The sequence below is a fragment of the Orcinus orca genome, chromosome X, assembly GCF_937001465.1.
Source record: "Orcinus orca chromosome X, mOrcOrc1.1, whole genome shotgun sequence".
Taxonomy (NCBI): Eukaryota; Metazoa; Chordata; class Mammalia; order Artiodactyla; family Delphinidae; genus Orcinus; species Orcinus orca.
Window position 1 is genome coordinate 17,750,033 of NC_064580.1, and position 26,177 is coordinate 17,776,209.

At 40.5% G+C, this 26,177-nt stretch overlaps 1 long non-coding RNA gene across 1 annotated transcript; it reads left to right on the top strand.

The window, feature by feature from the left end:
* The first annotated feature begins 797 nt into the window (after nt 1-797).
* On the top strand, nt 798-23,268 carry LOC117197874 (uncharacterized). The gene is made up of 5 exons (XR_004478776.2): nt 798-933; nt 4,908-5,034; nt 5,509-5,700; nt 5,842-5,926; nt 20,337-23,268. It is a non-coding gene; the product is annotated as an uncharacterized LOC117197874 (long non-coding RNA).
* Nucleotides 23,269-26,177: the final 2,909 nt, after the last annotated feature.

Below are 26,177 nucleotides of genomic sequence, written 5' to 3' on the forward strand. Positions count from 1 at the left end.
ACACACTAGGCCAGCCTCTCTCACACACATCTGACTATACTCAGAGGCTTGCAGCCTATGAGCATTTCCCATTCCTCCATGGGCCACACACCTAACTTAACCAGTCACCTCTATAGGAAATCAGGACAAGACGTACTTCCTGAACCTCTACTGAATCAGGCAAGAGAGAGTGCTTGCCACATTGGATTCGGTGTTCACACAAAGGCCAAGATATTACAAAACCTGGCTATAGGAAACAGCCCTGAAAAGAGGAAGTTTTACAGCCTCCCGTTTGAATGGCCTTTGCAGTTGTGGTTCCAGTTTTTCAGTTACTAGAGAGCATATACCCATGTCTGAGACCTTGGGAACCACTTCTGTGTATTCCATCCTGTGTATCAGTACCCAGCAGAGCACAGAGCCCAGAACTGAACGATGGTAACTTATTTTTTGATGTATCATACAGAAATAATCTTTCCTTGAGATTACAGCTGGATAATAACTTCCCTATTATAGAAACTTGACCAGCTCTACATTATATGTATTTATAGGACACAACCTAGAGAAGCTCAAGTCAATAACTGCTTTACGGGATCATGTGAGTTAACTACTCCTGCATCACAAGCCACCCCAAATGTTGGTGGTTTAAACAGCAATTATTTATTATTGCTCACAAGTCTGCAGTTGCCTGGGGGTTGGCTGATCTAGGCTGGACTCTGGGTGGGAGGCTGAGCTCCACGTGTCTCTTATCCTCAGGCATGTTCTTCTTATGGGATAGCAGAGCTACAAGAGGGTAAACAGAAACATGCAAGGCTCTAAGGCTGAGGCTTTGACTGGCACCCTACACTTCTACCCACATTCCTTTGACCAAAGGACATCACACAGCCAGCTCAAAGACAAGGGGTGGCGATAAAAACTCTGCCTTTACGAAGGATCTCCAAAGTCACATGACAAAAGGTATGCTACAGGGAGGGGTGAAGAATTAGAGCCAACAAGGCACTTTATTACAATTACAATTTCTGAGAACATGGGAAATTTGACTGTAAGGAATACTTGGCTGATGTTAAAATAAGAATGAGTTTTGGATGACATCAGCTGCAAGGTACTCATTTCTTCCAGATTCTTATCCTTTAAATTCTTACTACTTCCAGGAGGGTCACAATGGTTGAAAGTAAAAATTGCCATGTTCGAGTATCCCAAACCTTGTACAAAGTTCCAATTGGTAAATTAACTCTAGTGTCTTTTCTATAGACTTCAAAATTTGTTTAATCAGAAACCCATGATAACCAAAACCCTTGAAATGTTTTTATTGATCTGTTCCTTGTTTAATTAAGTCAATTTCCATCATGGTCATCCGAATTAACAATACAAGCTATAATTCTATTGAATCTACGATTCTAATATACAAGAATCTGTATGGAAGCACGGATCAAAGCACAAAGAAAGCTTATCCACAGAGAGTTTTCATGGTTCGTATTTTCAATTTCATGATAAGATGCAATGTGGAACAAACTCTAATTAAAGCACTTTCAGAAACATCTTGTTGTCTTGGCTTTGGCAATTATAGATTTACCTTGCTTCTGGTGGCAATTATAATTTTTATATATACCAAAGAAGAAATTTTCTCTCATTACTCAAATTTGAAAGCTCTGTGCTCTATATGAAACAAGCAAAAGATGGCCTATAGTGATTAATTAAGGATTAGGCTATTTAGATGTACTACCAAACAAATTACCAGGGCAGCTTTTCTGTAAGAAGCATGTTTACAAACCTTCTACCTCATTTGTACACATAACAAAAACAGTACTTTAGCTCGAGCAGTACCCATGTTCTTCCCTTGAGAAGGATATTGCTTTCTGCAACAGCACACACATTTCAGGTAATAGTAAAAGAACATCAAAGTCATCTTTTAGCTGAAAAACAAGCCAAAATACCCACCCACTCAGCTCCTCCCAGAGCTCTTAACTTCTGGAAGATACACATGCCTGCAATAAGAAATTGATGTATTAAAGATCCTACTTATGTTACATTTACAGCCAAACCCAGGGAGACAGCTAATGGCACTCTAAAAATGGTCATTTTGTCAGAGCTTCAGTGTCGATTACTGATTACACACAGGAAATGGTGACATAAAAAACCCAGTGACAGCACAAACAGCACCTGGCCAGGGCCTACGCATGAGCACGGATGTTTGATACACAGTTATATTTGGTTCATTTGATTAAAACTCTGGGTATCATCAGCTGGCAGGAAGAATTAGAACTAGTCAGCTCATTAATTTTTTTTTGACATCTTTATTGGAGTATAATTGCTTTACAATGGTGTGTTAGTTTCTGCTTTATAACAAAGTGAATCAGCTATACATATACATATAACCCCATATCTTCTCCCTCTTGTGTCTCCCTCCCACCCTCCCTATCCCTCCCCGTCTAGGTGGTCACAAAGCACCAAGCTGATCTCCCCGTGCTATGTGTCAGCTTGTTAATTTTTTCTTTCAGTTCAATATCTAAAAAATTATTCCCATGAGTGTAGTCATGAGGAATGAGGCAAACAACGATTAAAATTCATGAGAGGTTTATAAAATATGGCAGAGATTTGGAAAGAACGCTGGTCTGTGAGTCAGAACATAGCTAATAACAATAGCTAGCATTTCATTAATGCTTCTGATGGTGCCTGGAACTGTGCTGAGTGTCCTGTGTGCCCTAATGAATTTCATCCTTCTGACAACCCTGTGAGGTAGACGCTGTCATCATCCCCATCTTACAGATGTGGCTGAGAGAGACATCACAATATCCAAATGTGGTGGACTTGAGTCCTGATATTTTACTAGCTAGAAGTGTGTCCTTGAACAAATAATTCCTTTTTTGTGTGCCTCTGTGTTTTTATACAGAAATGAACTAGTAGGACTAGATCGGCGGTTCGTCCTTGGCTACAAATTAGGATCTCTTGGAATGCTTTTATCAGGCAACTTGTTGAATATTTATTGCATGCCAAGGGCTTTATATATAGTATCTCATCTGATTCAACAGTAGCCTGAGATATCATCAAGGAAATGAGGAATACCTGATCTCATGGAAGAAAAATTGAAGTTCAGGATCTTGCCTAGATTATAAAGCTCAGAGATGGCAGTCGGATCTGGGCTTAGGCATTTCTGACCGCCAGTCCTGGGCTCTGGGTCCTGGGATGAATTACTCTCATCCTTTATTGACTGATCACCGCTCTCCCTGTTTCCAGTCTCATCCCTGGCTAATGTATCCTCCGCATTGTTTCCTAAATGCTCTTTCTTAACTGTGCAACTTACTCCCACCTTGAAATCTGACATTATGTCTTCAGAGCTTTCTGGATATTTCAAACTCCTCGCTGCAGCGCACGAGGCACTCCAGGATCTGGTTAGTCCTCTAGTCTCGTTTCCTGCCAGTGCCCCCGCCCCCCTATTTTGTTCAGGCAGAGTGTGTCATACAGTTCCTCACATCTGCCCTTTTCACATATGTTGCTGTTTCTTCCCAGAATGTCCTTTTCTTCTTTTCTCCCCTCTCCTAGCTTAATTCCCACTCCTCCTAATCTCAGCTTAAGCATCTCCTCTTGAAGACTCCTCTGGCTATGATGGGGACTTTGTAAGGCCGCCCTTATTTGTTCCCATAGGACCTAGGGCCCTCTTTAAGGGAGTTGACTGGAAAGGTCACTTCCTTCTGAAGCATTCTCTAACTCTTCGATGTCTTATTGACCCATGTGCCCAGATCGAAACTGACGAAGGGGAGCTGGAGAGGAGGAGACGGGCTGGGGAGGGGGCAGGATCAGGCAGTTTGCTAGGGGCTCACCACCCCTGCCTCCTACGTGCTGGTCCCCACCCGGTCATGTCATCTTATCCCTAGATCACAGTAATCTCCTCCTGACTGCTCCCTCTGCTTCTATCCTGCAGGCGCTTTCCAACACACAGGCCACAGGGATCCTTTTGAACATAAGGCAGAGCTCGGGGCTACTGTGCTCAAAAGCCTGCAATGACTGCATCTCCCTCATAGTCAAAATCCAGGTGCTAACAAGGGCCTTTAAGACTTGACATCAGCACCTCTCAAGTTTTCATCAGCACCTCTCAAGTTTTCATGTGCATATGAATTACCCGGGGATCTTGCTAAAATGCAGACTATGACACAGTAGGTCTGGGGTGGGGCCTGAGATTCTGCATTTCTAACCAACCCGCAGGTGAAGCCGATGCTGCTAGTCCTCGGATCGCCTGTCCTATTCTCCTTGCTCTCTCCACTCCAGCCCTACAGGCCTCCCTACTGTTCAAAGAACACACAAGAAATGTCCCCTTGCCTCAGGGCCCGTGTACTAGTTATTCCTCTTACCTGGAATGCTCTTGTCCCAGATCCACTTGGCTAACTCTCACTTTCTTCACATCTTTGCTCAAATCTCACCTTTTCCATGAGCTCCACCCTGACCACCTGATTTAAAATTGCAAGCTGCCCTCTGCTGCTGAGGTCCTGCACTCCTGAAACCCTTTCTCTCGCTCTTCTGTTCTTTTCTTTCTGCATAGCTCTTATGACCTTTTAACCCATGTTATCAATTGACTTATGTATTACAGTCAGGATTTTGTTACCTAGCTCCCGCCCCCAATTCCACAAAGCCAGTTCCCGAGGAGCTCCCACTCTATATGTTGTGTTCACTGATGTTCCCCCAGAGTCTAGGACAGCTGCCAACAAATACTATTTGAATTTTGAATTTGCATGTTGTGGGTGAATGAGAAGGAGAAATGAAGATGATGTGGTGTGACTGTGTGTCCTCCACTGAGTATATTTTCCCTAAGTGCATTTTGCTTGGTGCTTGGCATATTGAAGTGAGATATTGCTTGGCACATTCTAAAGGCTTTTCTTGGGCAAGACATAGCAAAGCATGTTGTGCTCGAGACATTTCATGCTTTCCTTTATTTCCAGATGACTTCTTCTGGAAGAAATGTTATCTTCTTCTAATAAACTTGCCATTATCTTCGGAGACAAATTTCAGGAAAGAAATAAAGAGTATTGCAATTACTGTCTTCCAGCTTACCCATGACTCAGACAGGTAAGCGCTTCTGTACTTCATCTTCTTCAAATTTAGTAAAGCAGTCAGGTGTGTCTTTTATGATGGCAGAAGTTGATTCCCTTTTAATTCTACCAGTCATTTTACCCTCCTTCTCCCTTCATTTTTCTCAATCCTCCTACATTACTAAGCTTTCACGAGGGATTGTTTGACTGACATTACAGTCAGCATTTTTATATAACTAAGAAGATTATATCATGGAATAAAGACATAAGCTAACTACTCCACTGATATAGCTCTTGAATTGATCTTGGGCAGTATGCACAAAGACCAATAAGTTGCGCTTTTATTTGGTCTTTTTTGGGTATTCTACTCACCCATCCTCAAAAAAGTAATCTCTTGAATATTGGGTTAAACCATATGACATTGCTAATATTCAACCATTTAACTTAGAAAAATAGCAATTTCAGCTGGTTCAAACTAAATATAATTAGGAGAGTTTCTTCTTCTCTTCAGAGAACAATCAATTCCTTAAAAAAGAAGCAAGATTTGTGGGCCGCAAAAGAAGATTTCTGGAAAATAGGGCATTTAGCCTTGTCAAGGAGAGAACAGGCTTGTTCTCATCCCCATGCATAGGCTCCATCCAGACCATCTTGGGCCCTCTGAGCAAGCTCTGGGCTGGGAATGAAGTCTAGCTGACAACAATGGGTAAGCAAGGCCGTGGGGGCTTTCTGGTGATCATTCACACGGGATAGAAATAGTCTCAGTCTCTTAGTCCACTCAGAGACATTCATCCATATAGCCTTTTCCCAATCCTTGTCACCAATCTTCCAATTTTGTTTCTTTTAGGTCATGTTCAATTACTCAGATCTTTAGCCAGTGCCAAGGAATTCGTGTAGCTGCTGACCTCAGGCTATCTCCCTTTCCACACAAGGTAGGCAAAGGGATGTGCTGCTTGAAACTCTATTGTGAGAGGATTTCTCTTCATCATCCTTTTGAGCCATATGTGAGGGAGGCTATGTTCTGGTTATCTACCAATGCACAACAAACCACCCCAAACATAGTGTTATAAAACAACTATCTTATGATGCTTGTGGGTTCTGTGGATCTGGAATTCAGATGGGCACAGCAGAAATGGTACCACAATGTCTGGGGCCTCAGCTGGAACACTCAAAGGTTGGGACTGACTCCACAACTAGAGTCTGGAATCATTTCAGGCCATCTTCACTTACGTGTCTGGTGGTTACTGCTGGCTTTGGTGGGAACTCATCCAGGCTATCAGCTAGAACAGCTACACAGGGCCTCTCCATGTGGTCTCTCTGAGTAAGCTAGTCTGGGTTTCCTCACAGGATGAGCAACTCCAGAGAATCAGGTAGAAGCTGTATCACCATTTATGACTTAGCCTCAGAGGTCACACAGCATCACTTCTGCCATAGTAATAAGCCTGCCCAGATTCAAGGGAAGGGAACATGGATTCCCTACCTCTCTCTGAAAGGAGTGTCAAAGGCCCATCTTAAAAAGAGTATGTGGGATGGGCAATATTGTTGCAGCTCATAAATGCTAGCTGTTATTATCAGGGAGTCCCAGACCATTTTGTTGAATGCAAATTGTTGAAATAATTATTCCCAATGATTGATTTTTACTTATTGAACATTTTTGAGCAATCTGGGATGATTTTTGCAACCTTTTATGTGCCTTTAAGCATTTTTGTTCATTTTTTTCAGAATTAGAGTAATTTTCACTCCATTTATTTTTAAAATTTCTAATTCTTTGAAAGCCTGTGTGTAGAGGTATCAGCTATCAGCTGGAAAAGTGGCCTTCCATCAAAGAAAACTGAGGTTTATTTTTCATTGACCTCAAACTATAACTAGCTACATTGATTAATGATGACCCAAAGTCCATGAAAATCATATGAGGACCAATGTTTAGATATAGTTTTTCTATCTTTCTTAAAATCCAGTAAGAGATTCCTGTCTCCTGTCTAGCGGCAAGGCAAACATCAGATCGATTTGCCTGCAGGCCAGCAGCGTAAGCAACCTCAAGCTTGTCCTTGCATTCACATTGTGGTTGCACATGCTTTGTACTACAGCTTCAGTCCCGACAGCAAACACTGTATGAATGCTGGCCACAAAATGTCATATACAGCTAAGAAAACTTTAAAAAATAAATGTTTATGCAAAGATAGTAAAAACATGTTAAGTAAATTAAGTCTGTGATGGTTGAAAATTAAAAGGATGAAAAGGCTAATGAGAAGGTAGACAAATTACTTTTATGACTGTTTAAAATTTGTGCAATTATTCTAGGTTGCACAGAAATTATAAAAACATGAACTGAATATTGTAAGTGTTAATTCATATACTAATTTGCTTATAGACAATTCATTTAGAGATAGAAGCAAATGTAACAATTTCTTACAGCATTTGCAAACCAGCATAGCAGGAATAAGTGGATGAGAATGAATTATAAATAAAAAACCAAAAAAGTAGTGTGTGTGTGAAGACTCAAACTTCTGGGAAGAAATGGATACATATGCTTTAAAACATTTAAAGAACCATAAACCTACCCTGTGCTGTAATCTCTGTAAGGGGAAACACCATATCTGTCTTGTTCAACATTCTATCTCTATTTTATAAATATTTCTTTAATTATTAATGGTGTATCAAATTATCAATATTTGAAAAAAGCAAACTTGGAATATTCAGTTTAATTTTCAATCAATTTGTTTCTTTGACCAGTTGTGCTCAACCAAATATTTTCAACCAATTTATTGTCTATCAATCAACCTGGAGCCATGCTAGGCAAAACACTATCATAAACAAAAAGGACTGTGAGATACAATTCCTGGCTTCATTTTTTTTGGAGGGGTAATTTATTTGAAGAGAAACTATGTGAAAAATTTCTTAAGATTTAAATAATAGGTCAAGACAACAATAGGAGATCTGTCAGAAGCCTCTCTATGATTAATTATTGAATCAATTGTAAACTTCCATTTCTTATAATGTGGTGTATAAGGTAATATTAACCATTCCAACACAAAACACCAAGAAATAATTGATGAAACATAATAAACATCCTTTTTAACATAAAGCTGAGATACGAGGAAACTAAGGGAATTCCCCTCAAAAACCAAAAATTGAGAGGAAAACTGAAAAAGGAAAGTTGTAAGAGGGGGGGAGTTAAAGCTCCTGCTGTTCAGGGTTTTCGAATGGTGGGTTTTGCTCGTTTCTGTAACCAAGAAGATTAGGTTAGAACTGCCAAATGAGGACAAGCACCTACATGTCAGTCCAGAGCAAAGCAGAATGACTGCCTAAAGCTATAACCTCCAAAGGGCTATGTCATAGTGAAAAGGTAGAACAGAAGCAAAATCTACCCACTGCCAGCAAGACAATCACCCTGTTCAGGTCCCCCACCTGAAAAGTTGGAACCTAAGTTTTGCACTCAGTTGTATTTCTGGCTCAAATATATACTCCCTTTATGGTCCAGTATACCCCACCCCATGAAATGAACATAAAAAGTAGTCCCCATCCAGTGATTCCCCTTGTAGAAGTAAACACCGATCTTGTCTGGAGAGTCAGTCACACCCTCAACCCAGACCACAAAAGATTCCTGCAGATAAAGCCACACTAAACATGAGCTCACCATCCAAAAAGAAAAAAAAATTAAGATACATTGGTAGCCAACACAACCAACAGTTAGATTAGGCCCTCAAGTCCTTTAGATGATGAGCTTATTAAATATGTACTATAAACTATGACTAAACCTATTCTCTAGGAAAAAAATATGATAAATATCAAGGCACCACCAAAAAGACCAGGCAGGCTTGAAAAATAACCAACTGATTTGTTTTGAAATGAAAAATTTAGTCATTAAAATACAAACTTGGTGGATAGATTAAACCACAGATTAGACAGAGCTAAAGGGTGAACTAGTGAAATGGAAGACAGAGCTGAAGAATTTACTCAGAAAGTAACACATTCTGGGAGTGTGAGAGCAATCACTTTAGACTGGCACAATCAGAGGATGCATTGTGAAGGAGGTGGACTTTTAGCTGAATCTTAAAGACTGTGTAAGAATGTGTAAAAGAAGGTATTTCAGAGGAGTGGCATGACAGAAGCCAAATTGCAGAGACTAAATTAAAAACTTGTTTAGGTCACAGTGAGTTGGCCACTTTGGCTGAAATGGAAAGTTTGTGTAGAGAAGTAGAGAGAGATAAAGGCTGATTATGAATGTTAGGGCCTATCCCTAAAGCCATATATGAAATGCTGTAATAATCACATAAAATTAATTTGTTTTTAAAACAAAGCAGACACATAATGTCTGCTATATTGATATTGTGGTCCTTTTGACACACAACACTCCAGCTTGCCCAGCTGCCCTCCAATGAGCATGCACTGTGCATACCTCCTTAAAACGGAGGGGTCTTAAAGTCACTCTTCCCCTTGCCTTCCCTCTCTCCACACAGAGGTACATTTCAAAAGATTTCAGGTTGAAATCTGAATGAAAGAGTAACAAATTCCATGAAACTTGTAGTTGTGCCAGGCTGAGGATGGTGTTAAGCAGTTTATAACGCTTCTTCTACAAAAAAAAAAAAAAAAAAAAGCCTTTATGTTATCTCCTTAAATTAATTCCCCAAAGTATAGAAGGCTTTGTTAACTCTCAATTCCTTTCAAACATGATGGTAAAATGGATTCTAGCACTGGAAATTTAATAAGGCCTCAGAGGAAAAAGCGGATTTCAGATTCCCTAGCAAGGGGTGAACTCAGTTCCAGTGAATTATCTCCCTTGCCTTCTTTGCATGGCTTACACCTATACAAAAGAATGTAATATCCAGCCCTCCAACAGGGAAAAGGACAGACTCACCCTGTATAAAGTGGGAAAGGTATCAATTAAAATTTACCCATACAATTTCCGAGCAGACAGATTTGCACAAAGCTACTCACATTTGGCATTAGCAAGACGAAATAAAATATCGGGGAAACCATGGAACCATATTACAGCTAAATAAATTTCTGGAGAGATAGACAGATAAATCAATAATATAAGGAAGGTAGTTTTAAACAAAGGAACAGTAATAAATGAATGAATGAATAAATAAAAGACAGAAGGCCCCCTTCTAGAATCTGGAAGAATAAGATTTATTCTTATACTCATAATTTCTGTACTACAAATTATAAAAGACTTTGTAAGAATATAAATTCAATAAACAAGTAGTAGCAGATGAGATGATAAAACAACAGAGTGAGGAAAGTGAGATTGCAGAGGTTAAGAAATTTGTTTACCATTACACTTCTAAAAATTAATCTGAGACAGCAAGGAGAAGAATATTTCAGGGTTGAAAATAGGCATGGGAAAATATTTGAGATAGTCTCAGTACGTATATGCAGAAGCAAAAAGATAAATAGGAAAGATAGATATGGAAAACAGACAGGTAATCTAACATACTAGACAACTGTGTTCCTGAAATGCAGGTAAAAGGAAATATTAATATCAAAAGGGTATCCTTTGTACCAGGGAAAAAAGAGAAAACAAACGATATTCAATATTGAACTTCAAGTTTAAAAAAGAAATTTCGGCGTGCAGGTAATTAAAAAAAAAAAGCAAGTCATCTATGAGGTAAGGAGGTGGAAGACTCAACTTTTCCACAGCTTCATTAAGGTCGCCCAATGCAGCAAAGAAAAATATAGGATGCTCAGTTCAATTTTAAAATTTAGATGTAACATTTGGAACAGACTTATACTAAAAACATTCATTGTTCATCTGAAATTCAAATTTAACTGGGCATCCTGTATTTCATCTGGCAGTCTTAAGCTACATTTAATGTCAGAAAGCAATGGGATAATATCTGCAAAGTTAGGTGGGAAAGAAAATGGGACTCAAGAGTATTATACTCAGCTAACGGATCATTCAGTTAAAAAGGCAACAGGCAGACATGAGAGAAGCAAGGAACATAACTTCTCAGTGAGGAAATTCTGTTAACCATGTGGATGATTAAAATAAAGAGCTCAGGAATGGAGAAGCCATGGTAAAGAGGATGCTGAATCTGGAAAGTTCTAGGGCAGTTCGATTTAGAGGCTGAGACATTGCCATCAGCTTTCAAAGTCTTTTCTTCTCTTGGTCTACCTTCCACTGGCAGCATCATTCTCAGGACACTCTCTTCACATGGTTGCCTCCAGCAGCTCTAGACTGACCTCTTATCAGCTTGGCAACCTCAGTGGAAAGAGGGAACTTTTTCTTAAAAGTATTAAAAAAAACTCCTGGCCCGATGCTCATTTGCTTTTATGGACTGGGCTATGCAATGAGCCCATCCCTAGATCAATTGTCATCACCATGGAAATAGGCTACTACTTTTATTGGCTGAGTCGTATCACCTGGAACCAGGGGTGGCGTCAGCACCAGATAAATCACTGAGAGTGGAGGAGGAACGGTTTCCCCAAAGAAATACAGGGTGCTGTGACCAAAAGATGGGAATGGATTCTGAGCAGATCAGAAGATCAACTATTTTGTATGCTATATTGTTACCTCTCCAACTAAAGTGTAAACTTCTTGAGAACTAGATCTCTGTATTACACTTCTTTTTTTTTTTTTGGCAGTACGCGGGCCTCTCACTGTTGTGGCCTCTCCCGTTGTGGAGCACAGGCTCCGGACGCACAGGGTCAGCGGCCATGGCTCACGGGCCCAGCCGCTCCACGGCATGTGGGATCTTCCCGGACTGGGGCACGAACCCGTGTCCCCTGCATCGGCAGGCAGACCCTCAACCACTGCGCCACCAGGGAAGCCCTGTATTACACTTCTTTTAATCTCACAGAATGACTGCCTCAGAGCTTTATTATAATGTAGGTGCTCAAAAATATTAATTTCCCTTGATATAACTAACTTCCTATATTTGCAAAATGAGGAGGTTGGAATACATGAACTCCAAGGTCCCTCCACCTTTAATAAAGCTCTGTGAAAAATTCCATGAGAACATATCATATGGGGCCCCACATTAAGTACTTTTGGTATACTCTATAGTAAAACATTTGAACATTTAGTTATAGGTATAGCTCATGATAGATCTTTTCCACTTCAGAAATGTCAAAGGTGTTACAAAGTCCTATTAGATTAGTGTATTCCCATATGTCTTCCTCAAGTCAATGATTCACAATATGATGGAATAGTTTTCCTAATCATGCAGAGATCTTTTCCTAATGTTCATATTTTTCATTGAAATATGTTTACTTCTCATCACTTCTAAGCCTCTAAACAAGAAATGAGAGTCTGACCTTCACCCATTCTCCTCCCATTTATGCCTACTTCAAAATGCACTATCTTGATTATTACCATCTCCCGTTTTGCTTAGTCAGAAACTCTACCACCTTCCTTCCTCCTCTCCTCCCCATCCAATTGTCCACCAAGTCCTATTAATTCTACTCCCTACATATATTTTAGATCTCTCCCCTACTCCAAATCCTTGCCATGACTCATTTCCTATAGTTACTACATATTCCTTCTATTGTACTTGTCATTTGAATATATGATGGTAAGAGAACAGGCTCCAGCCAGTTGGCCTGGTTCAAAGCCTGGCTCCAGGATTTACTTGTGTGACTCTAGGGGAGTTATATAAACCCTCTAAGCCTCAGCTTCCTCTTCTGTAAAATGAAGCTAAAAATAGTACCCCATAAAGTTATTGAGAACATCAGGTGAGTTAAAACATGTAAAACACTTAGACCGATGTCTGGCATGTATTTAGTAGGCATTACATAAATACTGACTATTATTATTGTTCTTGGTTTAATTTACAGCAATTAAAGTAGCCGATTCCTCCAGTATACTAGGAATGTATCAATGGCAGGGTAATGTGATTATTAGCAGTATATTTAAAACAGTAGCATTAGTATTTTAATCACTAGCTTTCAGCACAGTGTAGGGGCATTTAAAAATCTAGTTCAATGAATTTAGCTTGTCAGAATAAGACAGTTCTACACAGTAACCACTAGATGGAAGCAAAACCTTTTATAAGAATCAATTCTTACCAGAAATTGCTGCAGTGTACAAAGATCTACCGCGTTTGTCTCCTTTATTTGTACAACCTCATCGTCATCAACAACAAAAAACCACCAGAACCACCACCATCATCATCAACAACGGAAGCTACAACAAAGGCAGCTCATAAAGAGGTTCAGAACTTTGTATGTTGAACGCAATTCAGACTTAAGGTTTTGGAAAGTCTTTGCTGCAGAAATTAGAAATTATTAATCAAAAAATGCTGAAAACACCCTCATTGAACCAAAAGCCATCTGCCACCCACCCACATTTACATAACAAGAATCTCTGAAGGCTCATCATGGGAAAGATGTAGACTCCCAGCTCTCTGCAGAGTGACTGCAACATAATGACCAATTGTCCCTGTGAATGACACACCTCTCTTCACTTTTTAACAAGGAATTGTTGTTTTCCTATATTGTTTGGGATGGGGGTATCGTAGGTATTCAATGACTTAATTACTGGGTTTACTTTCCTCTGAGAATTTCTCTAGCTCATCTTCAAATGTGTTTTTGGTGTCTTTCATTTGCAGTAAAGGGATTCATTTCTTTCTCCCTTGCTTATTTCCAGGGGTCCTCAGCCTATTCTTTCTCCACGTGATTCTCACGTATGACATCCTCACATCAGTGACACTTCCTATTACATCACTGTCAGTATTATCACTTTATTGCCAGTAATGATTCTCAGTGCGGAGATGGTTGTGCACAGTTGGGATATCTCTAGCCTCAGATTCTGATGAGCTCCCAGAAGCTGTTAGTTTTGTCTAATTAGCAGCAATGAATTGACCCTCTCTCTTTCTCTTAGAGTGGGACTTGCTCTCTCTCATACCCTCAAATATTCCTGGACTCTTTCACTTTCTACTTTTCTTTTTTCCCCTCTCTCTTTTCTTTTCTCCCCCTTCCCATCTCCCATTCTTCATCTCCTCCCTCTTTGCTCTCCCTCTTAGAATTCTAATGATCTCCTTTCTATAATGCAATGCTATCTTAAACCTATAACAAAAGAACACCCATACAATATAAATTTGATCTCAGAAGTGAGAGAAGGTAGTTTTCTCGCATATGGAACACGTGTGTGCTATCTTGGTAGGAAAATATTATTTCTACTTAAAAGCAATGCTCAATCATTGCTGTCATCTGCCCATAATTGAATGAGAATCAGCCGAACGCAGAGCAGAGGCAAAGTGCAACGACCTACTTAGGATCAACTCAAATCACGTGGATGAAAAATGACTACAATTCCACTCTTCTCTTTCTTATCACAATCTCTGTCCAAGTGGAAAGAGGTTTTACTTGCCTGCTCATTTCTCAAATCAAACCTCCATCTGAGATTTAGACTTCTTTAAATGGAGTCCAGAACCTGAGCAGCTATGATTCAGGTTATCGCAGAGGAATTCAATTTCTCGCGATGCCCTCTTTTCTTCCCACAGAGCAGCCAACTGAGAAAGCTCAGGCAAGGAGCAGGAAGAAGGAATTCGGGTTACCCTCCTGGGGTAACAGCCGCTCTGTTCGCCCTAGTCACCAAACACATGCTGACCAGGTAGTAAAACAAACGTTTTCCTTAATAAAGAGTTGAAGGAATTTCAAAGGAGGAAAGCACGTTTCTGTATTCCCCTGAGGGCAACATGAATTCTGCTAAGTATTTCAATTTCAGAATACACAAATGTAGAGAGAGTCTCTTCTATACCCGTGTGCTTGCTGCCTGGCACAAAATGTACACACAGCTACAGACGTCTGGGTTTCTTCTCACCAGAGGCTGGTGGAGATTCTCCAAGCACGTGGGTGTAGCTCTGGCAGTGTGATCTTCCTTCCCAGCTCATCGCTGGCCTCATGCTTGACTTATGTAATGTCGTCTGTTTGCTGATGGGCTCCCGCTTGATTGGCTCAAGAGTGGGTACTGCAAAACTTGTGCTCAGTCCCCGTGAGTGCTAGATTCAGACAGCTGATTTGATTTTGTATTTCTCCTGCACCAAGAGGTTAAACTGAGTATCGTTAAGGAAATAAACGTGGGTGCCTGTGCATCGCGTGGTGAGGAATGATTGGGATGAATAACGGCGGTAGTTTAGGTGGTCTGAATTATGCGTGGGTGGGTGAGGAGAGTGAAAAAGGAGAAGCAGGGAAGGGAATTATAAGGGAAAACTCTCTCTCTACTAGCAGCTAACCGTAGATCACTGGAATTCGTTCCTTATCACACGTAAGCAGGAACCAAGGAATGGAGTATGGCTGAGTGGAATGCCTAATAAAGGAGTTGGCTTTCTCTCACTGCCCTTTCAATCTAAATACTTAAGATATGCAGCAGCTCGCAGGGCTTTTACAAGGAGGCAAAAAGAGCAGAAGGACAAGAGTCATCAGTGGAGGATTTGCCACTGAAGGCATAGCTTATTGTACTGTGTTAAAAAAAACTTCATTCGTTTTTAGTCAAAACATTTTAAAAAAAAGAATTTCTATTTGCTCTGGCATCCTTGTCCATCTTTCCAAATTGAAGCGACCTCACACTGCTTCCGACTATTTTGGTGAGGGTTTAATGTAAACAGCCAAAATGTTTACACCGCTGCCCCTTCCGAGTTGCTTTATTTTCTCTTTTCTATAAATATGCCCAGCAACAAGGTATTTGGAGAGCTCCCCAAGTAACAGAAGAAGTGTTTTGAATTTCCCTTCTGCAAACCTCCATGAGAACTAACACAGCTCTCAGTGGGTCCTCCATAACCGCTAACTTAGGACTATAAAGTTGAACATTAATGAGTTCTCTATAGATCTTCTCCCTCCCCAACGCCCCCCCATAAAAAATTCTTTTTGGTATGGTAATTTTGTTTACTTCTCCCGAGAGCCAGTCGTTACCGAAATTCATCACCAGAGGGCGGACTTTCACAGAAAATACGCCAGTTCCCTGCTCTGGCTGATCGCGTCTCCCATTTGCAGGGTGGAAGAAACAGGTTTTATTCGGAGGTATTTTCAGTTCAAATTCAAGTTCTAGAACTTTGGTTTATTATTAGCCTGTTCTCTTACTTGAGTGGAAGGGAAGAGAGAAAAACAGGTCTGTCTGCAACCGTTGTATTCCACCCCAGTTCAGGGATGGCCTCAGAAACTGTTTTCAAAGATGATCAAAAAGAGCCTGATCGCGTAGGGATGTGAGAGCACAGGCTGCGGCCTCTCTCAAATGACAAATCGTTTCACGTTACTCAAGAAACCACAAAAGATTCACACCCACCCTCGCCTCCCCCAGGCCTTGTCCTTTTGCAAGTGATTTGCAATCCCAGACAAGTATTATATAACGATGAAGCAGAAGCCTGGAGCTTTGGATTTGTTATTTCTTTCGGAGAAAAGACATTAAAAAAAAACCCTGTTATTACAGCACTATCCTAAATGCCTGTGAGAAAAACATTTCTTAGAGTCGTTAGAAACGTGGGGCGGTGGAATTGATCAAAATTTGCATCAGTGCTAAAAACTGTGACCATCTACAATTGTCCAAAGGGGCAGTTTGAATGAAAAGACACAGTTTGGTGGGGTGGATTGAAAAGCTACAGACCTGAAGCTGGGAAAGCCCGGGATCTAACCCTAGCTGAGGGCTAACTAGCTAGCTGAGCACCCTTTAGTTACTTAACTACTCTGGGCCTCAGGTCTCAGATCAGGTGATCAGATGATCTCAGAATTCCTTCCATTCTAACAAGTTGTTCTTCTTCCAAGAACAAATGTAGATGACATTATTAATTTGACTCCTCATGGAGAATACAGTAGCACTCATTAATAAATCAAGCATTTTGCAGGGTATTATAATATTTCAACCTTTCTGAAGTACTCTATATTTCATATCTATGAAAATAGCCCATCATTTAGCAATCATTTCTTTAGTGTTTTAATGGCAATGGACCCTGGAGCATTTAAGTTCAGGGAATGCTAGAAAAGCACTGTGGTATGGCAGGGAAAAAAAAACAGGCTTAGGTTTGGATCCTGGATCTGCCTTTTATTTGTTATATGCCCTTGGACAAGTTGTTTAACCATCTGGACTTCTGATTTTTTTTTTCTTCTTTTTCTGGGAAGGGGGCAAAGTGATGAGGGGATGAAAAATGTTGGAAGGAAAGTTTGCGGAAAATGATGCAAGTGGATGCAACACTAATTTGGGACTCACAGGAAAGAGAATAAGATGAATTTTAATCTCCCCTACCTGCTTGGGCCAGCTAGAACCCTCTCTCCCAGACCTGGCTATTATCAATCTAACTTAGCCACTTTCCATTCCTCTGTGTGTCTGGTATCTAAAGCCTATAAAACTTGGGGCACACAGGAATGGGTGCGCTGGAAGTGCCAATGAATACACCCATGGGCTTTTGATTTTTAAACTGCAAGAATCTCTTATGGTTATAGTGGGAAATAATGGGCTAACCAGATGGCTGGGCTCATAGCGAGCTATCAATATATGGGAACTCTTTAGTATTATTAATATTTGTCATTACTACTAAAATGCCCAACCTATAAAATTATTTAGAGAGTTATTTAACCTCAAAGAACTATGCAATATTTAGCTCTTTTGGTTAGGTTTACTAACTTAGGAACTTTAAAATTACAAAATCTTGAATGAAGAAATTTAAGGAAGGCCAAGGTGGAGTGGGGGAGTAGGGAAGGGCTGGATTGGGAGTTTGGGATTAGCAGATGCTATGTATAAGTGAATCACTTTGCTGTGCACCAGAAACTAACACGACATTGTAAATCAACTATACTTAAATAAAATAAATTTTTAAGAAAGAAATTTAAGGAGGGGTTTTTCAGAGATAGGATCCTGTCTCTGAAAATGACCTCATCTTGGTCTCCGAAAGTTGGAATTTGGGGACTATTAGAGTATGTAGTCTTTGCAGCCTAAGGAGGCAGTGTGAGAAATCTTTTATTGTGGGAGGGTAGCGCTGGCGAGAAGAGAGTTCTGGTGTGCAGTGGTGGAAGGGTAGGTGGAGGTCCTGCTGTTTCTGGTGGTAGCAGCCTCACAGTCATTCTTGTGACTCCCTGAAAGTTCCTATTGCCCAGCTAGAGACAGCAAAGAGAGGATTATGGAAGAAAAATGGTGAAAGCCAGTGCTGAGAGATCCCAGTTGGTTAAGCTGAGTCCAGAGGCTGGCGTGTGAAGCGGTGTAATTGAATGTGTGTGCCCAGGGGATGGGGATTTCTGTCTTTCCTTTTTTAGTTCCCAGGGCCATATATGTGAATAGCAGACACTCCTGGGGCCCTGGCCACACCCCTCAGTACTCACCTCTACTTGCTGTAGGCTGCTTTCTATTGAATGTCTGTGACTGTGTCTGAGGTCTTTTTCTGATTGGGGAGCATGCTTAGTCTGTGCTCAGAGCAAGCTTCGAGTGCCCCCAACAGCAGCTCTCAACCAATAACAGACATAGAAGTTGGTAGAGAAATATCTCAGTTTCGTAGCCTACTGGTTGGATGAACTCTGAGGCGTGCTCTATAGTGCTCTAGGCTGCCTCCCAGAGTTCCTCAGAGGATGCACGTGCTTTATTGGCTTTCTTCCCTTCCCTGTACCACTCCTTCCCTCCCCTCTTGGTGTGTATAGAGCACTGGCACTCTAATCCTTGTTTCTGGGTCTGCTTCTGGGAGAACCCAACCTAAGATACCGGACATAGGCTTCTATTTCAAAATTTATATGTGATTTTCTGCATACGGAACATGAGTTATGGTGCCATGTGGATCTAGGTCTGAAAGTGGGTCCTGCCACATAGCTTTGTGACCTTGGGTCAAGTTCTTTAACCCCTCCAAGTTTTGATTTGCTTGTCTGAAAAAGAGGTGTAATAATACCTAGTCATTGGAGTGATGTGAAGTGCCTGACACAGTGTCTGGCTCACAGTCTAAGCTTTTAAATAAATATCGTCAATCGCTGACTGTCATTGTTCTTATTTCCCCTCCTAATGTACATAGGAGACCTCTTACATTGGCTGCAAAAGATGTCTTCTGGGGAAATCAGAAGAGAAAAATGATTTGTAACCCTTTTCATTCCTATGGCAGAACATAATTTCCTCGGGAGCAATAAGCTTCATTTAAAAAAATGCTATATGAGCAGGAAGAAATGGAGACACAAAAAAGAAATGCCAATGAAAGTGATCTGTCCCAGCTGGGTTCTGAACATGATAGGTGTGCAAGTGGGAGCTAGAACAGTGAACAAAGCAGCATCTGAGGTGTTATTTTTAGAACCTGGAGAAGCTCGAAAGAAGTAAGAGGGGAAATATGCAGCATTTATGTAACACATTTCCAAGTAGCTCTGAAAGGAAGTTTTATATTTAATGGAGTTGTTAACAATTAGGATTGAAAGCCTAAAATAGAAATAAGAACACTTAGCAACCTTGGGAGTATTTTGTTGGGTCTGAGGTAGAATATTACCTTTGGAGAAGTTGTATGCAGCGATAGGTAATATACATGGAAATTGACATAGCACTGTTATTCAAGTTATGTTTGATTATAAGACTCTTACTAATGATTTTTCTCCATCCTATTGACTGAACCGTATCTCTTTCTACATGACAACACCAGCCTTCCTTGCCAATCAGCCTATCTCTTCTTTGTCTTCCCTTTAATAAAACAGCGTTTTCAACTTCAGTGCTTTGGCTCATGTTGCTTCCCTACTCGAGCATGCCCTTCTGCTTACTTTCCTCCTACAGGAGTTCTATCTTTCTTCAAATTTCTTCTGCTTCTGGGAGCCCCAGAGACTCTTTGCTTTGACTTATGGCACTAGAAAGAGAATCTGGGTCCATGTCATGAAGGGCTTTGGATGCTGTTGTCTTCAGCTTATAGAAGTGGAAGCCAATGAGAGCCAACGTGCATCTTAGGAAGATATGAATAACAGTGGCAGCAGTGTGAATGGCAGCTTCAGAGAGGAAGAGACTGGCACAAGATCGGAAGGCTACTGTGATGGCTTAGGTGCAAGGACGTCGAGATATATACGAGGCAAAATAGAGCCAAAGGGCAGAAGGGATGACACTGAGAGACCTCTGGTGTACTAATTTTAAAAAATCCGATGGCCAGTTAGATGTGGGGAATGGGAAGCATAGAGAGTAAAAGGTTACTGTGGGGGGCTTGAGGTTTCCACAGATTTGTGGAAGGCAGTGATAGAGGGCAACGAGTGGACACGGAAGAGGTAAGAATTTTATTTGGATGTGTGCTGCTTGGCCATTCATTTGCAGCTATCCCAGTGTGCAACCAGAGAAGTGAGTCTGAATGTAACCCAGCAGGACGCTATGGGGCCTTCCCGGGGTAGACCCTACCCCCATATCCTCTGCTTTAGCTCCTCTCTGAAGTACCTAGATAATAGTAGTTGATGCAAATTTCCTGAGTTGTTCTGCAGATGTGAAAACCCCCCACCAAATGGAAGATGTTAACTACTTGATGACCATGAGCACATCGCCCCAGGCCTCCTGGAGCCTAAGGACTGATAACGTGAACCCCTGTGACACCACCTGTATCCTCACCATCAGCCAGTCAGAGAACTGCTCACGAGCTGATCACACACCCTGCGACCCCCTCTCACCTGGCTTTTAAAAATGCTTTGACAAAACCCTTCTGGGAGCTTGGGGAGTTTTAGAGCATGAGCAACCTGTCTCCTTGCACGGCCCTGCAATAAACCTTTCTCTGCTCCAGACTCCGACGTTTCAGTTTGTTTGGCCTCGCTGTGCGTTGGCCACATGGACTTGCGCTAACATGAACTCCCAGACAAGGACAGAGGGAGTGATGCAGATGACCAAGTTTTGGGAGACTACCTAATGAAATTACTGGGAAAGAATGAGTAAGAAAATACGTGGTCTTCAGCAAAAGCAATAGGAAAATCCAATATTTAAAAGGTTAATGAGGGAAGAGCAAACAGCAAGTGAGAATGAGGACCAGTGTGAGAGGCAGAAGGGGATCAGTGTGTAGACAGACGCTGAGAGAGGCCTTTCTAAAGGAAGGGGCTGCTCAACACTGTGAAACCTGCAAAACCATCACAAGATGAGAACTGAGGAAAGCCTATTTGTTTGACATGTTGGTGACCAACAACAGTTGCTAGGTAGAGGTAGGTGTAGAAATGGGGTTACAGGAGACTGAAGAGGCTGTGAGATGGGAGAAGGGGAGCGAGTGAGGACTTTTGACAGTGAAGGGTCACAGTTGAACCAAAGCTAGAAACGATGAACCAGGATCATTTCTATGTGTCGAACCAGTCTCTGTGCTGACCTCTGCTAAATGCTGATTTGGTCCTATTGTCTAAGTCTGTCAAGATCAAGAGAGAGGCTGGACTGTGGCAAAAAACGGAATCAAAACCTCCCAGGGCAATGAGTCCTGCCAGGTACTGTTACAATGAATTGTTTAAAAAGTAGAACAAGACAATCGAAAGGTGTCTCCTGCTTTGTGTGAGCCAAATTTCCTTTTGTTCCTTATCACAGTGGGGAGGAAAATATATTCATGCCCTAAATGCTCAATTGTGTAAGCAGGGATATAATTTGCATATACAGCCCAGGTAATGCTATGGGGAAAATTGTACCTGAAGTCTTAATGAGGAAATTTAAGCAGATGTGATGGAAGAATTAAAACTAATGTTAGCCTTTGTAGCCACTCAATTCCAAGCATAGCAATGTCTTCTTTAATGCATGTGAGGAGAATTTGATGACTAATTAAAAGGAACAGGCAGCCTAGGTGTTGGGGTAGTGGTGAGGTCCTTGACTCTATAAGAGCTGATGATAGGAGGAAAAGAGGACTTCTTTGCATAAATTACATTTTAGAGAAAATACTGGTTTTCCAATTTAATTTGACTTACAGTTTTGGAGTGCCTGTGATGTCACAGGCACCATACTCTCAGCACTGAGGGCATAAAGAAGGATGAGATACAGTCTTTTTTCTAAAATGGCTAGATGTCTCTGCCCTAGATGTGCAGTGCCTAGAGGTCCAGCGCCTAATCAAGTCAAGTCTAACTTCTAAAAAATATTGGGATAAACTATAGTAAAAGTTTGTTTAAAAAAATTGAATCTGGACAACGATCATCAATGGATACCATACCGAAAAGAGAGGTGACCAGATATTATATGCCTCCTTATGAAAGTGCAAAATACACATATGAAGTTTTTCTTGTCTAAATATCAAACTAGAATCTGATCAAGCCTCTAGATGAAACTATCAATTTATAGGGAACAGAGGATCACATTAAACGATACCATAGGGATGCAATTAGCAAAATCTAGACTGTCAAAGTCTAAGGACAAGCAACATGCTTTCTTCAACAGCCAACCTGCACTGAAAAATGAGAGAGAGAGAGAGGTTTAGAAGGTAAAGATTGAGAGAGTATTGAAAGACATATCTACTAACTTACTAATTGCAAAATATGGACCTTATTTTGATTCTAACTCAAATTGTAAAAAGTATGAGATTAGGGGGAATTTGAACACTTAATGGATATTTAATGTTATTAAGAAGTAATTATTAACTTTTTAGTGGGAATAATGACATTATGTTTATGTTTTAGAAAAGGAATCATTGTTTAAAATGATCACCTGCTGAAATAGCTAAGGATAAAATAATTTGATGTCTAGGATTTGTTTCAAAATAATCTAAAAGGAGGGGGGAAGTGGATAGGGGCATGTAAGAAACACAATTGGCCATGAGTCGATAACTTTTTCAACTGGGTTATGGGTACAAGGGGGTCCCTTTCAACTTTTATTTGTTTAAAATTTTCCATAATAAAAAGTTTTTAAAAGCTGACAAAAATAGGTCTAGCATCATTCAAGATGATTAAGAATTAAATTTAGATTTTTTCCCCCAATCTGTGTACTAGTTATAGAGCTACTGTGGCAGGTACAAGGCACTTTTGTTCACATGGGATGGGAAGGATGACAAATTTAGCTGCATTTCCCATGGCTTGAATTGAGACATCACTGGCATCCTTTTATCTGTTTTTCCTTTCATCTTGAAGATGTTACTTCAGATGGTGATGTGAGTTTTGGCATTGAGTGGGCTGAGAGGAGTGTTACTGTGTGGCAAAACAAACTCAGAAACAGGGAGTATGGGGAAAAGAAGGGGATGCTCTGCCCTCACATTACCCAAGTCTCTTCCCCCTCCCCCCATTTTCCTGGGAGAACATTAGATTCTTTAAATGCAGTGAGAAGGGATACTCCAGTCACTTAAGCTTGGGCTGAAGATATTTATAAAATAGAATTGAAATCATCCTCATCATCTTCATCGTTATCTCATCATTTATTAAGTGATTTCCCACATGCTAGAATGTGCTAAATATTTTACAGGCAGTCTAATTTACCCCTCACAACTCCTATATGAATTTATTATTACAGTTGTTATTTTACATCTTATAGACTTGAAGAAGATAAGTGTTCTGTGCAGGGCCAGACACTCAGTGGCAGGGCCAGGTTTCTAAATCTAAAGCCTTTGTGTAACTGAGCAGGACCCTGTGGGGTCTTCCCAGGACAGGCCTTCCGCCATATTCTCTGCTTTAGCTCCTCTCTGAAGTACCTAGATAATAGTATTTGATGCAAATTTCCTGAGTTGTTTTGCAGATGTGAAAACCCCCCACCAAATGGAAGATGTTAACTTCTTGATGACCACAGAGCACATCGCCCCAGGCCTCCTGGAGCCTAAGGACTGATAATGTGAACCCCTGTGACACCACCTGTTCCCTCACCATCAGCCAATCAAAGGACTGTGCACCATCTGATCACGTAGCCTGCGACCCCCCCCCCATCTGGCTTTTAAAAATGCTTTGCCGAAACCCTTTGGGGAGCTCGGGGCTTTTTAGGGCATGAGCCACCTCGTCTCCTTGCACGGCCTTACAATAAACCTTTCTCTGCTCCAAACGCCAATGTTTGAGTTTGTTTGGCCTCACTGTGCATCAGGCACACGAACTTGCATTAACATTTGCTCTTTATTGCAACACCAAATGCCTCTTAGCCTTTCCTTTCTAGATCTTAGGAGTTCTGATGAGGCAACGCAACAGATTTAGAAGGTCACCATTTCTCTAACTTTTCTGCTTTTTATAAATTTGTAAGTTCTCCAAATGCTATTTCAGTAGGGACCCTGGCTCTTTGAACAGAAGTCTCCAGAAGCTCTGTATGGTGCCTAGCCATTGTGCACAAATAGCTCACACTTTAGATATGAATTTTCCAAAATTATCTTTGGCCCACAATGGGGCTCACTGTTCAGGAGAAACGTGTTAGTTTGTGGCCGGCTCACAGTGTCCAGGCTTTGGAAATCCGGCTGTATCTCACTGGGTACAGAATTACCAGGACATAGGGTACTTCCCTTGTGGAAAACTGTCCCCCATAATCTGCATTTGAATCTGTGATGTATTTTGCACACAGGTTTATAGAATGAATCTAATATGTTATCATTAGAATTATCCCATCTAAAAATCCGACTGCAGGAGATGATAGGGTTTACAATGTAAGCTTTGGAATCAGACAGGTCTAATTAATACATACAACTTAATAGGCCTATGGCTTTGGGCAAATTATTTAACTTTTCTGAGGTTTAGTAAAATGGAGATCATAATCTAGTACATTATTGTTGTGAGGATTACAGGGTATGGCAGGGAGCCTAACATATAGTATGACCTCAATAAATGGCTGCCCTTGTGGGTGTGTTATCCTTTACTATTATTTTTGTTATTTCTTTGGTATCTAGCCATTGACTTTAAGGTTGAGAATGTTCTCTGTGAAAAGAGCCAAATATCCAGATGTCAGTTCTGGGGAAGGAAGAGAGTTTGGGGAAGTGGAGAGCGGGCAGGACGAAGACAAATTTAGGAGAAAGGTTAATAAAAAAAAAAAAGTGTGGTTCAGTAACATTGTGGATTCTGATTTAGCCAGGGAGAGCAAACTCAGAGGTGAACTTCTCTCCCTTCCTTCATAATTGTTCCTTAGGAAAGTAGGAATTGCCACCCTCTATTTGAGTCTTTATAAGTCTGATTAATTTTGTTTGAATGAAAAGTACCATTTGGGGAGGAACATTAAAACAACCTAAATCAATACTAATTTGGAAAGTTTATACAGGTCTCTCTACAGATTAGGTAAAATGAAAGAAAAGAAATGTAACAGATTTAGTAATTATAACTGGGATCATGACTCCACCACAATCATTTGATATTATAGTAAACAAATCTTTTAGTCATTGCTTTATGGAGCGATATATTAAGGTGCTCCATTGAAGAGATGGTGATTATAATACTCATAGCATAAATAAATTTTTAAAAAGGCGTGCAAAGGGGTATTTTAATTTCAGACAGAATTCCCAACAATCTCATCATATATGAAATCAAAAGATGCTGTATGTCAATAGCTCAGAATGACTTGAAACTGACGCTGTTAAACATAACTATAGTGACAATAAAGATACCGAGGCATAGCTATATAAACCTGTCCAAGATGAATAAAATGTTTCCTGATCCGTGAGTTTGGAAAAAAAAGCAATATTTTAATAATACATTGCTTTATTTAATTTGTGATATTATACATATGTGTGAAAATTTTAAAGTACAATATTATAGTAAGTTTGTGCAGCCACTGTGGAAAACAGTATGGAGTTTCCTCAGAAAACTACAAATAAAATTACCATATGATCCAGCAATCCCACTCCTGGGCATATACCCAGGCAAAACTATAATTTGAAAAGATACATGCACCCCAAAGTTAATAGCAGCACTATTCCCAATAGCCAAGACATGGAAACAACCTAAATGTCCATCGACAGAAGAACGGATAAAGAAGATGTGGTACATATATACAATGGAATACTACTCAGTCACAAAAAAGAATGAAATAATGTCATTTGCAGCAACATGGATGGACCTAGAGATTATCATACCAAGTGAAGTAAGTCAGAAAGAGAAAGACAAATACCATATGATGTCACTTATATGTGGAATCTAAAATACGACACAAATTAACCTATCTATGAAACAGAAACAGAGTCACGGACATAGAGAACAGACCGGTGGCTGCCAAGGGAGAGGGGGTTGGGGAGGGATGGAGGGGGAGTTTGGGGTTAGCAGATGTGAGCTTTTATATATAGAATGGATAAACAACAAGGTCCTACTGTACAGCACAGAGAAGTATATTCAATATCCTATGATAAACCATAATGGAAAAGAATATTTTAAAAAAGAATATATACATATGTATAACTGAATCATTTTGCTGTACAGCAGAAATGAACACAT